This window comes from Lutra lutra, chromosome 2 (assembly GCF_902655055.1).
Source record: "Lutra lutra chromosome 2, mLutLut1.2, whole genome shotgun sequence".
Classification (NCBI taxonomy): domain Eukaryota; kingdom Metazoa; phylum Chordata; class Mammalia; order Carnivora; family Mustelidae; genus Lutra; species Lutra lutra.
The window spans coordinates 113,425,357-113,438,961 of NC_062279.1; positions in this window are offsets into that span (position 1 = coordinate 113,425,357).

Below are 13,605 nucleotides of genomic sequence, written 5' to 3' on the forward strand. Positions count from 1 at the left end.
TTCCATTTTATTCTCTATTCCATCTACCAGAGTGGAACAAAATCCCAGAAATCCAACACCGGTGTTGAAATAAGTCTACATGCAGTAGCTAAGTCTCCTTGTTAGCTACTATCTGGTTCTACTTATCCTGTTGCCCTTGGAGAGCACAGCCCATCTCCAAACCAGGTCTCTGGGTCCACTAGGGAACACAGTCTCCAGAGAAGGTCCAGGGATTAGCAGCAAATGGGGACTGGAATCCCACCATAGAACCTCACACTGTTCTCTCTAGTGAGGTAGTTTTTCACTGCTATGAGCTATTCACAAATGTATTAGTTTATCTGCTATTTGTCTAGCACTGTTTACATGATTCACATTTTACTGACCAGTTAAACTTAACCAGTTTAACTCACATTTAACTTAAGCAGTTAAAAACAATAAATAAGGCATTTTTTTATGGTACTAAACGTACAATAATAATATTTACTTGCTTGGTGTTTTCCAATGGACAAGATACTTTATGCATCTAACCTTCATTACTTCACATTGCCAAGGTAGATATTATCCCCATTTTGCAGATGAGGTAAGTAAGTAAAACTTAGAGCATTTAAAGGATGGGTCCTAGATGGCAGGCTAGCAAGTGTCAAGCCTGAGCTCAAATTCAGGTAGTTAACTATAAGTAGAACACATTTTCTGCCTGCAAGACATAGCACCTAGCAATAGCTGGTGCTCAAAAATGTCCATTGATTTGAAAACAAGGACACAATTACGAAAGTTCAAGGACATTTATAGCTGTAAGTGAATGTTAAAAAATAAATGTTTCTCCAGATCCCAACTGTTGTAATGTGAGATCAGTTACCTTTCAAGATAGTCTATCAGGCCTCAGTAGAGGAACATAGGGAAAGTGTCTGTGGGCCAACAGTGCCCTTACAATCTTTGTTTTGAATACTTTAAAAAAAATGCATTTAGTAGGGTTAAAATGTAGGGTTAAAAATTAAAAATTCCTTTTATTCATCATCTTGTTTTGCCTACTTTCCTTGATTATTTTTGGTCTTAGTTCCAAAAGGAAAGAGAACATTAATGTTAAAAAAAAAAAAAATAAGAGAATGTAAGATGTAAAATTTCTTCTGATGCTTCTTACCTCAGTGTCTCTGGTGTCTCCTTCATGTGAGGAAATCAGGTCTGTGGGAAGCCACATTCTTGGGTATTTTTGATTAGATGAGCTATTCATATGACAGACATATGAGAAAATAATAGTGTTAAATGCAACACATATATTTGCATTGCACAAAGTTTAAAATTATAATTTCTCTAGTTTTAGTTTTTTTAAATGTCATTTTTTCCCTAGAGAGATGGAGATGGCATCTTGAGAGGAATCATTTCACAGAAGCTATGTAATTTAATTGGACTTATTTCTAATAATGTGTGACATGAAAAGGTTAATTTGAAATGTTGAGACGCAATGAATTCCTTGAATGATTTACCAAAAATTAGCTTTACTTTACAAATTACTGTGCCATACTGTCTTTCTTGCCTCAGGGTCAGCTGGTACTGAAGCTCAGGCTGCTGGGTATAAAATAATGAGAAAAAATAACATCACATAAAAAAGAACAAAATTTCACATTCAAATGCCTGTTATAACATAAATAAACCACTATTTTACATGTTTTTCATTACTTTCTGGTTTTAGTATATACCCTAAGTTTCAGAGCATTTTCAAAATTCAGTGCCCTGAAACTTACATACTTTAGTTAGTAATCTGATAAAAAGCAGAACAATTCGATTTAACATGCTAAAAACACATTTTACTTGCTTTTTTCATAGTAGTGAATTCCTTTTTGTTTTACCTTTTTGAATTATTCCTAAATGTGGTTTTGAAATAGTTACATTAATATGTTTAGCTATAGGTTTTGGAGCCGATAAAATAAATTGTGAAATGGTTAATACCACTGGTCAGAATTTAGTTATGTTTTAGTAGGATTCCAATAAAGTAAAGTAAAAAAACAAACTACCTTTTATATCAGACAATTCATTAGTTATTGAGCCAGTAATAAATCATCTCATTATCAAAGTAGTTTTAAGGCCAAAACTTCAATATCATTTATTAATTCACTCACCTGTCAAGTGTTAATTAAATATCTCTTGGTTATTTACAAAAGTACACAACCAATCTCATGCTGATTCTCAGTATAAAATGCTACTAATAGCTACAGTGAGTACTAGCATTATCAGATAGGAGACTGCAGACACATGTAGACATAATATTATATACATATAGTCTACAGTATAAGTAGTACCACAAAAGTTAGTGCTTTCTGTATAGGAAGAATTTCCTCCAGAATGTTCACAAATTCAAGAAAACTTCTTTAACAAAATACAACCCTTCACAACTCTCTCATACAGTGAAGAATGTGAGCTCTTGACCCCTGTGAAGCACAAAGGGAAAATAGTTATTGGTTGCAGAGATTCAGATCTTAACTGGAAAAGCCCAGATGGAGGACTGCTTGGGGCGATCACGCGTATGATTAGGTACATCCAGTTATCCTACAGAATGCAAACCCAGGCTTCAACTCTACCATCTGGGCAACCATGGGCAGCTCCGTGAACATATATAAAGGGAGACTGCAACTGTCGTTAACACTGTAATAATTATGTTGAGTGATGCTTTTTAGTTATAGAATGGTCACTGAATACAATAACAGCGTTTACCGCGTGATCAAAAAAGATGGAAACCAGAAACATTGAGATAATGCATAAGAAAAAGATAAAACTGAAATGTGCTCAGAAATACTTTCAGTATTGGCCTTGTAAAACCACAGTATGGTTTACATTCTTTTCAAAACAGTAGCATTTCAGAAAGGGAGTTCTATAGTCATTGGAATCACTTAATATGCAGGTAGGCTCAGAAGGCTGCATCAGCTGATGGAGCCTCTGGCTTTGTTCTCTTTGAGATGTTCTAAAATTTCATTGGTTTGGGTGAACTTTGTCATCTCTTAGCAACTACTTCTCTCCTATTCACATTTGCCTAGATTAAATGAGGCTATAGACTTTAAAAATAGGTGCTTTCTTCTTATCTGGTTTGGATTCACTGTGTAAAGTGAAAAATAATTTAAGCATGCATTATATAAGCATTTGACTATTAATGTGTGAAGCAAAGGTTTCATATTTTATTTATAATTTGTTGTGATGAAAGGCCTGATTCAAAATACAAATATAGCCACAAAGCCACTGTTCAAAAATGATATCTGATTTTTTATGACATTCTGCTTCCCTAAAAGAGGCTTGGTGTCATTTAGGAAATCTTCTTTTTCTTTTTAATACTGAAGCCTAGGGGAAAATCTATTTAGTTTAATGGCCAACCTTAGTTATTATTTATATTCTTTTTGACTGTCTATGCTCCCTCTGTGGATAATATTACATAAGAAAATTTTCCATTTATTTCCCCTTTTTTTCTCCTCTAGGTCCTGTATAGCCAATTTAGTAATACTGTACCCCACTAATCTAAAACTCTGCATCTGAGTGATACATTCTATCATGTTCCTTTTATTCTACAGTACTATGTCAATATAGAACTTCCCCCATGTAATTTTCAAAAGCAAATGTAACCCATTTAACCGTGTGTTAATTGTCCATATTAATGACAATAACAAAAAGTTTTTTATGCTCATGAGACAATTTACATGTCATGGGCACGCCAGAATCTTTCTTTCTTTTTTTTTTTTAATATTTTATTTAGTATTAGACAAAGAGACAGTGACAGAGGGAACACAAGCATTATTTAACACAATTTTTAGTGTTAAATAAAGCAGATTTTAAAAAACTAAACTATTGGATTTGAGCCCTTAAGTTACCCAGAGTATAGTTGTTTAGAATTCCACAATTTCATAAGTAAATGTCACTATTTTTAGAAAATGATGTTTTATTCCTGCCTCCCCTTTACCAACCTTGCAAAAGATTCTTTAAAGAAAATACCTCCAATATAATCCTTCTTTCAGCTTGAATAAAATGAGCGATACCAAGCACAAATCTAGAATTTTTATTCATATTTGGTATAAAATTAATCTACAGCAATAATTTTTATGGGATTTTCAAAGCCCAGTTCATTTAAGCCCTCTCCTCCTGACCTGAACACACACACACCTGATTTGAAAACCAGTGGTATAGACTAAGGATCCATTTTTTTCCTCTCCCCAGATTAATTTATATACAAATTGATAACTACAGTTGTCATATGTATTGTATATATATTGAAAACTATGCACATATATATATATGAAAACTACTATACATAATATGCTTTGTTGTAGAAAGACTTTTAATGATAAATTAAAAACATTTTAGTTCCAAGAGAAAAACTGGAAAGGATGCAGACAATTCAGACCTGAAAATAAACAAATGGCCAATAAATATACATTATAAAATGTCAAACTCACTAATAATAAAAAATGCAAGTAAAAATAAGTTGCCATAAGTTTTTAAAATGCTGAAATGTCCAATGATGCTGAAGATATGCTTAGATTTATATACAGCTGGTCAAAGTCTAAATGGAAATAACATTTCTTGGAAAATAGTTTCTAGGAAAAGAAATTTATATTTATTCAAATACACTTACCTTTGCATGATTTAATGGGGAAAATATAAACACCCTAAATATCTAGTCATAAGGGAATGTGTATATCACCTTTTTGCATCTATATAATGGAATATTAACCATTAAGAAAAAATCAGATTCAGAAAAGAGCATTTATTACTATTTTCTGATACAGAAGTTTCATATTATTATGGAAAATCAGAAAATACTAAAAAAAATAACAAACAAAAAGATTACCTATAGCCCACCTACACACAGAAAACTTTGTGTGTGATTTTTTCCCTAATTTTAGTTAAGATTAAATTGCATATAGTGTATATTTAATTTTTTAGAGAAGTGAGGGAGAGAGAGATATTCTTTTAAAAATTTCTTAAAAAGATTTTCATTTACTTAATTATCAGAGAGAGAGAGACAGAGCACAAGCAGGGGAGCAGCAAGCAGAGGGAAAAGCAGGTTCCCCTGAGCAAGAAGCCCAATACAGGAGTTGATCCCAGAACCCTGGGATCATGACCTGACCCGAAGGCAAATGCTTAACTGAACCATCCAGCATCCAATGGGAGAGAGAATCTTAAGCAGGCTCCATACCCAGTTCAGAGCCCAACTCAGGGCTTGATCTCAAGACCTGAGATCATGACCTGAGCTGAAACCAAGAGTTAGGTGCTTAACTGACTGAGCCACACAGGTGCTGGGTTGTATATTTAATTTTTAATCAATTTTTTAAAATCATTTTATCCTAGGTGATTATGTGTATGTGTGTGTGTTGCAGAGAAAGCAAGATTGAGAGCTAGAGAGAATAAGAAAACTAGAAAGAGAGGGTGCACTGGGACAGAGAGTGAGAGAAAGAATGGGAGTTCCTTAAAAAAAAAAAAGATTTTAACTAAGGCAGACTCATTATTAATTGAATCCTTTTTGATCTACTGCAGATTTTTTTAAGTTTGTTTATTTAAGTAATCTCTACACCCAATGTAGGGTTTGAACTCATAACCCTGAGATCAAGAGTCACATGCTCTTCCAACTGAGCCAGCAAGGCACCCCTACTTCAGTTTTTGTTTTGTTTTGTTTTCAAACAGTAACTGGAATAGGAGTATCTACGTGTGGTGGACTATTTCCAAAAATGGCCACCAACAATTCCTTCCATCCCTCTATATATATGCCTGTCCTTCCATCAAGAGGTGAAAGTTTTCTACCCTTAAATATGGACTAGTCATTGATTTGCTTTGGCCAGTGGACTGTGTGAAAGTGATGTTGGTTGACTTCTGGTCTTAGGTCTCAATAAACTTTGCAGCTTCTGTTTTTTCATGCTCTTGGAAGCCAGCCATCATGTAAAGAATTCCAACTGTCTAACTAGAAAAAGTTTATGGGGAGAGAAAGGATCCTGGAGGAATTATAAAGAGAAAAGAGGTCCATTCAACCCCCAGTCATTCTAGCCACACCAGCTGACTGCCAGATTTCTGGGAGAAGCCATCTTGGATTCTCCAGACCCAGTGGAGTTGCCCTGTTAATGTTACTCAGAGCAGGGACTAGCTCTCTTTAGTAAAACCTATCCATTTGGCAGTTGTCAGCCATTTTGTTGATGTTCTAGCCTTTACGTATTGGGATGGTTTGTTAAGCAGTAGTAAGTTAACTGAAATACTGTATGAACCAGATATGGGTAATGGTGAGATGGACTTCTGAGGCACAACACCTTTGGTCATGTCCCTCTTTCTTTTTCTCTTTTCTGAAACATGGCAGCTACAGATGTGGCAGCCACTGTATGACAGTGAGGTGACAATAGGAGGATGCACTTCTATACACTAAGAACAGCATGGGGAAAGATGGAAAGGGCTCTATTGCTCATGGCATCCTGGAACTACTGCCCTGCTTCACATCTACCTATCCTCAGAATTCTTGTAGGTAGATAAGCACTTGCATGTTTTAAATGCTAAGTTTATCTGTTAGGTTTGCTGTCCCTTCCAGCTGAATGTAATTTAAACTGACTCAGCAGGCTCTTAAATTTTTGGTAAAATTTCAAGACACATGCACACAAAAATTGCTTATGAGATAATTGTATGTGGCAGAATCAAATTTCAAACATGATTGTCCTAACAATAAGAAAAGTATCTGTATCTGCCTATCCATCTATCTATCATCTCTCTATCTACTTATCCACCTACCTATCTATCCGTCTTTATCTTTGTCTATACCTATCCATCCATTATTTATTGCAAATGAATAAAAACTGGAATGTAATACGTCAAATGCCACTTACAACTTTTATAATTAGTGGCTTATTCACTTAATCACTTAATGGAAATCATTAGTGTTGTTTTCTTCAACCATAAAATAGAGCTAAGCAGTATATCTATTTTATAGCATTGTTGGGAGGTAGAGAAAATATATGTAAGATGCTTAGATTTCTGCTTTTACTAAGTAGGTGCTGAAAATATGTTAGCTAAAATTATTTCTATGAAGTTTTCATTTTTATTTCTATGCTTTTCACTTCTCTAATTTTCTACAATAAGAATAGCTACTTTTATAGTCAGAGAACAAAACAAAGCAAAGATAGTCTTGAAGGAAAATCTCTGGATGGTACTTACACAGTATAAAGCTCCAAAACAAATATAAAGTTCTATAGAGCAGAGGTTGAGTTTCCAAGTTTTGTGGTTTAGAAATTGGGTCTGGTAGAGTCATTTCATCTAATAGCTGAAATATTTGCAAGTGTTATTTAAGTATTTTGTTTAATATTAAATGGCAAAATTGAATCTTTATGGCAAAATGAATCTTTCTTTTATGTTCTTCTACATATCCTTGACCATACTGGTGTAGTTTAAAATTGCCATAACTCCTTCCCCCGCCCACCCCCCAAGTAAAGCTTGCAATGTTTCTAGATGGGTGGTTCACAAAACATGAAGTTGAACTTGTCTGAGATTTTTCTGAACATATGGCAAAGAGGTGGGAGCTAACACTTTTAGTTACTTATACTCGCTGGATTTGCCTGGGCTGATATTTCTGGAACTTTAATATTACTCAAAATAAAGTAGAGAAAACAGCACAAAGAATTTGATTATTTCTGACTGGTGGTTGATCCCCAGTGTTGATGGAAAGCTGGCAATTATAACAGGAAGAGTCTGATGGCTTTGGATTCTTGAATTTTAAGTTATTTCATAACTTGAAGGTGGCTGTTCCAATTTCAGTTCTGCTACTGACTGGCTTCCTATTATTATCACATTGTCCTGGTTTTTTAATGTGTAAAATGGGGTTATAATGGTGATCTTTTCTGCTTCTCTCTCTTTCAGAGTATTTCAGATTTCAAAATTCTTTAAGGTGAGGTATAACAATGCATGTAATATATATGGATAAAATAAAAATATGTAACTAAGAAAATCACTGCAGAGGGAATACTGAAATGAGAGAAATATAATGAAACTAGGAGTAGTAAAATATTTGCCAAGAGATACTATGTGCTTGTTGGACAAGAGCCATGATTTTGACTCTGTGCTCTCTAGCAGCCAACAAAAAGGAAAAAAAAATTGGGTTACACAATTCAGAGAATCAATAAGACAGAATTGACCATATCAATAGTCATACAAAACCAAAAACAGAACAGTTGTTCCCAGGACACTATGCTCCTGGGAACTTCTCTACCATAGATATATTAACACTTTCATAGGGCAATTTCTTAAAAATTATTCAAATAGACCAATGAGAGAACACCAAGTCTAGTATGATCAATCTAGATAGTACCAGAATACTATAAACTCAGGTGCAGGCTTTCTGATGATCTGACTTCATCCAGGGATTCACACTGAAGCACTTAGACATAGAAGGATTGCACAACTCTTTCCCAGTCTTTAGTCAGTCATGTTTCTTTCAAATAAGCCTTTGTTAAGAACTGGATTGCAATTGCAACATGTTGCCAGTTACATTTCAAGTTAATTGCCAGTTAAGTTTCAATGGAGCTGGCAAGCAAAACCCACATTCTCCCATGAAAGCAGAGCTTAATAAGGACTTTGCCAGAACAGTCACCTGACCTCATCATGCAGATGGGAGGAAGGGTGGGCACGGCCAGGATTCTCCTCTTGACCACTAGCCATGAAATGAGGTTGTTCAACATAACAGGAAAAAAAAAAATTAAAATATAGTAATAAATGGAAAAACAGACATTTAAAATAGATGAAGTCTAAAAACAAAAGAAGCAGGAATTGAGTATAATTTTAAGGTAAGAGAACTTATCCCAAAGAAAAAATATTAATTTTAAAATATAGAAAAAGCAACTGAGTTGAGAAAATTAAATAGACTTGAAAATAAATAGATTCAGCATAAGAAGTAAGGTCTAAAAAGTAAAAAGTTAAGAAAGAGGTTATTAAAACTAAAAGTAGTTTTTAAGAATATAAAGTTTTTGTATTAAAACTATAGAAATAAAATTTTAAGTTATAAGAAAATAAGAGCCAGAAAAATCTAAGCTATAAAATAAAATAGAAGAAAAATTAAGGACAGAATATAAGTTATTAATAACAAATTTTAGGTGAAAATTGAGGTGATGAACCACAGAAATAAATTTTAGTAAAGGCAGGAAACAACCAGGCAAAAGGCAGGATGATGGGAGAAATCCCTCATAAAGAAAGGTTTTCATTGCAGGTGACTTAAGAGTCAACTCAAGGGTAGGCATGTTTTTCCTCAAAGAGCAGAGTTATGCAGATTCCTTCATCTGATTTTAGAAAAGGACCTTACTCTTGTTGGACACTTTCACAATTACAAACATTTGTTATCTACATCTTTACTACCTCTGTTTTGTTTTGTTTTATTTAGGAAAAATTTCTGAAAGTTGAGTTGAATTAAGAATATACACATTTTAAAAAGTTTTTTTTTTTTTTTAAGATTCCACACATTTATTTGACAGACAGAGATCACAAGTAGGCAGAGAGAGAGGAGGAAGCAGGCTCCCCGCTGAGCAGAGAGCCCGATGTGGGGCTCGATCCCAGGACCCTGGGACCATGACCTGAGCTGAAGGCAGAGGCTTTAACCCAACTGAGCCACCCAGGTGCCCCAAAAAGTTTTTAATGATATATGATGTCAATTCGTCCTGTGGCTGATAGCAATTTCTATATAAACAGGGCAAAAAAAAAAAAATCTATTTTACTTCTGCTTTGTCTAACCATGGTATTTTCACACTGTTTTCTTCACTAATCTGAAAGCCTTTGAAAAATATCTTGTGTTAAATTGTGCATCTTTGATGGTTACTGAGATTGACCCAAATTCTTATGGAAGGAAAATTCGTTTATTCAGTATTCTTCCTCTTTCCTCTGTCTGCTAATCTTGACATAAATGGACTAGAATACTTTAATTCTCACAAGTCAGATAATTTAATTGGCAAATGACTTTGGAATAGACATGAAACACAGAACATGTTTGTTCGTATCCCTTTTGTTAAACCAGCCTTTCTAAACTTCCTGCTTGCTAGTTAGCTGTCAGATCTGGCGTGTCTCCTAAGAAAATGGAAATGATGATTAATTAATGACAATAGTTGCTTGAATTCCCAATTTGGTAACATAAAAGTGCTGAAATGACTCTTAGGAAGTTTCAGGTTATTATTATTTTTTTAATTTTTCTAACCCTTCTCATTTTTTTTTTTAAGATTTTATTTATTTGATAGACAGAGATTACAAGTAGGCAGAGAGGCAGTCAGAGAGAGGAGGAAGCAGGCTCCCTGCTGAGCAGAGAGCCCAATATGGGGCTCAATCCCAGGACCCTGGGATCATGACCTGAACCGAAGGCAGAAGCTTTAACCCACCGAGCCACACAGGCACCCCAGTTTCAGGTTATTTTAATTAAAATAAAATAATGAAACAATAAATTAAACTAAAACTGTTGTGTTGAACAATCAAGCATAGTTGTCTCATGATAATAGAGTTGTAGTATCAACTTTCTGTATTTTTTAGTAGTATCAGAACTTGAAAACGAACTGAGAAAATTAATTTGGTATTTAAATTGCAGCATTTAAATAACATCCTATGTAATTCAAATTTTACTTCCTGATAATAATTTATGGACTACACATTTATATTATTATCTAATATGTACAGCGTCTAATTTGGTTGGCTTTTGAAATGTTTTCTTAGTGCCCATTTTAGAGGATATCGGATATTCAGAAGATAAGATCTATGGCTTCTATGTTCTAAGGTGAGCAAATAGGAAAATTTGATCTGTATGTTAAGAAATATTGATGTCTTTTACAAAAACAGTTTCAATATTGAAAAGGGAAGACAGATGTTCTCAGATTTTAAAATTAAATTTCAGATTGCAAGATATGAAGTCACATGAAAGGTTTTCAATTTTCTAGAGAAAATAAAAATTACAAAACATTTAGCCAAAAATTCAAGTAGCTTCACTTTCATGGCAATCGCTCAAAATGTACAAAACCATTTGAAAGCCTAAAAAAAATCCAAATTGAAATTTAATCAGTTACTATTTTAGAATTATTTTTCTTGCTTTTAATAGAATTTAAGAATAACGTTTATTATGTCTCTTTATAATGTCTCTTTAACAAACAAAGAGACATTAAAGGGTAAATCAAATAATTTTATTTTTTTTAAAGATTTTATTTATTTATTTATTTATTTATTTATGTTGGAGAAAGAGAGAGAGAGAGTGATTGGAGGGGAGAAACGTTGAGCGAGGAAGAGAAAATCTGAAGCAGACTCTGCCCTTAGAGCCCAAAAGTGAGATCAGGAATCATGACCTGAGCCTAAACAAACTGAGCAACCCAGGCACCCCAAAGGCTTTAATTTTAGCAAAATATTTGACTAGTGAAGCAGAGAATGCCTGAAATAATGAATTAAATGTGATAATATTGTAAAAATCATCGCTGATGTGGTAGTAAATTCAGAAAAATCATCAGAAGGCAGAACTAACAACAACAAACCCCACATACCAGATTGTGAGCAGTAGAGTCAGTGTTTGCCAGAGAGCCCCTGCTAATTCTTACTAACCTTGAGCCTGGATTTTTGAGGCCCACGTACCCACAGGGGCTGGAGGCCTGAATTTCATAGAAGTCTGAGTCAGTGATAACTTAAAAATCTGAGAGCCTGGTTCCCAGAGACTAATACCGTCAGTGACTGAACTTGAGGGGGAAACCCTCTTACAGAAGAAGATATGGAGAATACTTGCACATCTACCTTGGGTATTGTATTTGTTTATTAGTTTGTTTTAAAATTGTATAATACTTGGTTATCTTGGTGCCTTGCTCATCTTTGGAAGACTACCCTTCCCAGGGCTGCCTAATTCCTAGAGCTAGCTAAGGACTCGCCTGTGAGCATACCCTCATATGCAAAGCAGGTAATCCTGAGTCCTTAAGCTCAGCTGCCTCTTTTGTGTAACTCTCACACAAGCGGAGATTCTCTTTGCTTTAAATCACCTCAACACCAAGTACCCAATAATTAGGGACCACTTCATAGTCCAGAGCCCCCCCCCCCAATTATTCAAATTATACAATACTAAGCTTGCCCAGCTTGCCCACCCCTCCCTTCTTGCAAAAATCATGATAAAACCTCTGTCCATATTTTTCTCTTGCTCCTTCTGCCTTCTGACCAACCTTGGTGATTCCCCACATGGCTTTGCAGGGCATGCATGGCCCATTCTCCGGGAAATCGTGAGTAAGAAAGTCTTTCTTTGAGGCAATTGCCTCCATATCCGTCATCTTACCATACTTGATTAAAACAAACTCCAAGCACACATTAAAACACATTTGCGGGCACCTGGGTGGCTCAGTGGGTTAAGCCGCTGCCTTCGGCTCAGGTCATGATCCCAGGTCCTGGGTTCGAGCCCCACATCGGGCTTTCTGCTCAGCAGGGAGCCTGCTTCCTCCTCTCTCTCTGCCTGCCTCTCTGCTTACTTGTGATTTCTCTCTGTCAAATAAATAAATAAAATCTTAAAAAAAAAAAAAAAAAAAAAAAAAACACATTTGCTTTGGGTAGAACAGAATATAAAATTAAAAACAAATACAAGAAGAACAAAAATCTTTTAAGAGTTTCTAACCAGAATTTTTCCTAAGGAGTGTCTACACCTAGCATGGAACCCAGTGTGAGGCTTGAGCTCACAATCCTGAGATCAAGACCTGAGCTGAGACCTTGAGTTGGATACTTAACTGGCCAAGCCACCAAGGCAGCTCTCTAACCAGAATATTTTAACATACATGGAAATGTGGCATGAATTCACACTACTGTGTGACTTTAAAACCAAGCCAATAATTAGGTTAAAATGATTCTGGATTGGTAGTGGCCCCAAGAACCTGACAAAAGAAAACATAGATGTGTTATGGAGAAAAGAACTTCAGAAACAACTTTCAAACATTTCTCAGAATTCCAATCAATATCATCTCCCAATAAGATGTCATTAAAAACATGAAGAAATAAGCCATAAGCAAAGTTAGCAGAAATAAAACATGATGAACCTACCTGCAAAGCCTGTAGATGTAATAATCAGAAAAATGAGAATTTTTTAAATCTTTAAGAGTGAATCAAAAATATAAACAAGGACCAAATTACTATTGATAAAGAACTAAACAGAAGTTCTAAAAATTAAAATATAAAATTAGATTTAAACTGATCAATAGATAAAATAACACATTACACAGTCGAAGAAAGAATAACTCAGTGGAAAATTGATGCAAAGAAATTATCCAGGATCACCAAAGAGAGAGAAAGGATGAAAATGTGAAAGAGAGGCTTGAGGGAAGAGTTTCAGGTACCCCTAACGATAGTTCCAGAATAATAAAATAGAAAGAGTGGTGAAAAGGACATATTTGAAGAGATCATTGCCATTTCAGATGTTATAAAAGCACCAATGTACCAGTATCAAATTGAGAAAACTCAATGAATTCCAAGGAGATAAATTAAAACAAATATATACCTACATGTGGTGAAATTAAAACATTAATGAAAAAAGAGGAGTTACTTAAAGCATCAGGGAGTAAAATTGATTAACCACAAAGGAAGAACAATTAGATTAAAATTAGATTTCTCAGTAGTAGAAATGGAAGCAGAAAACAGTGGAATAATATA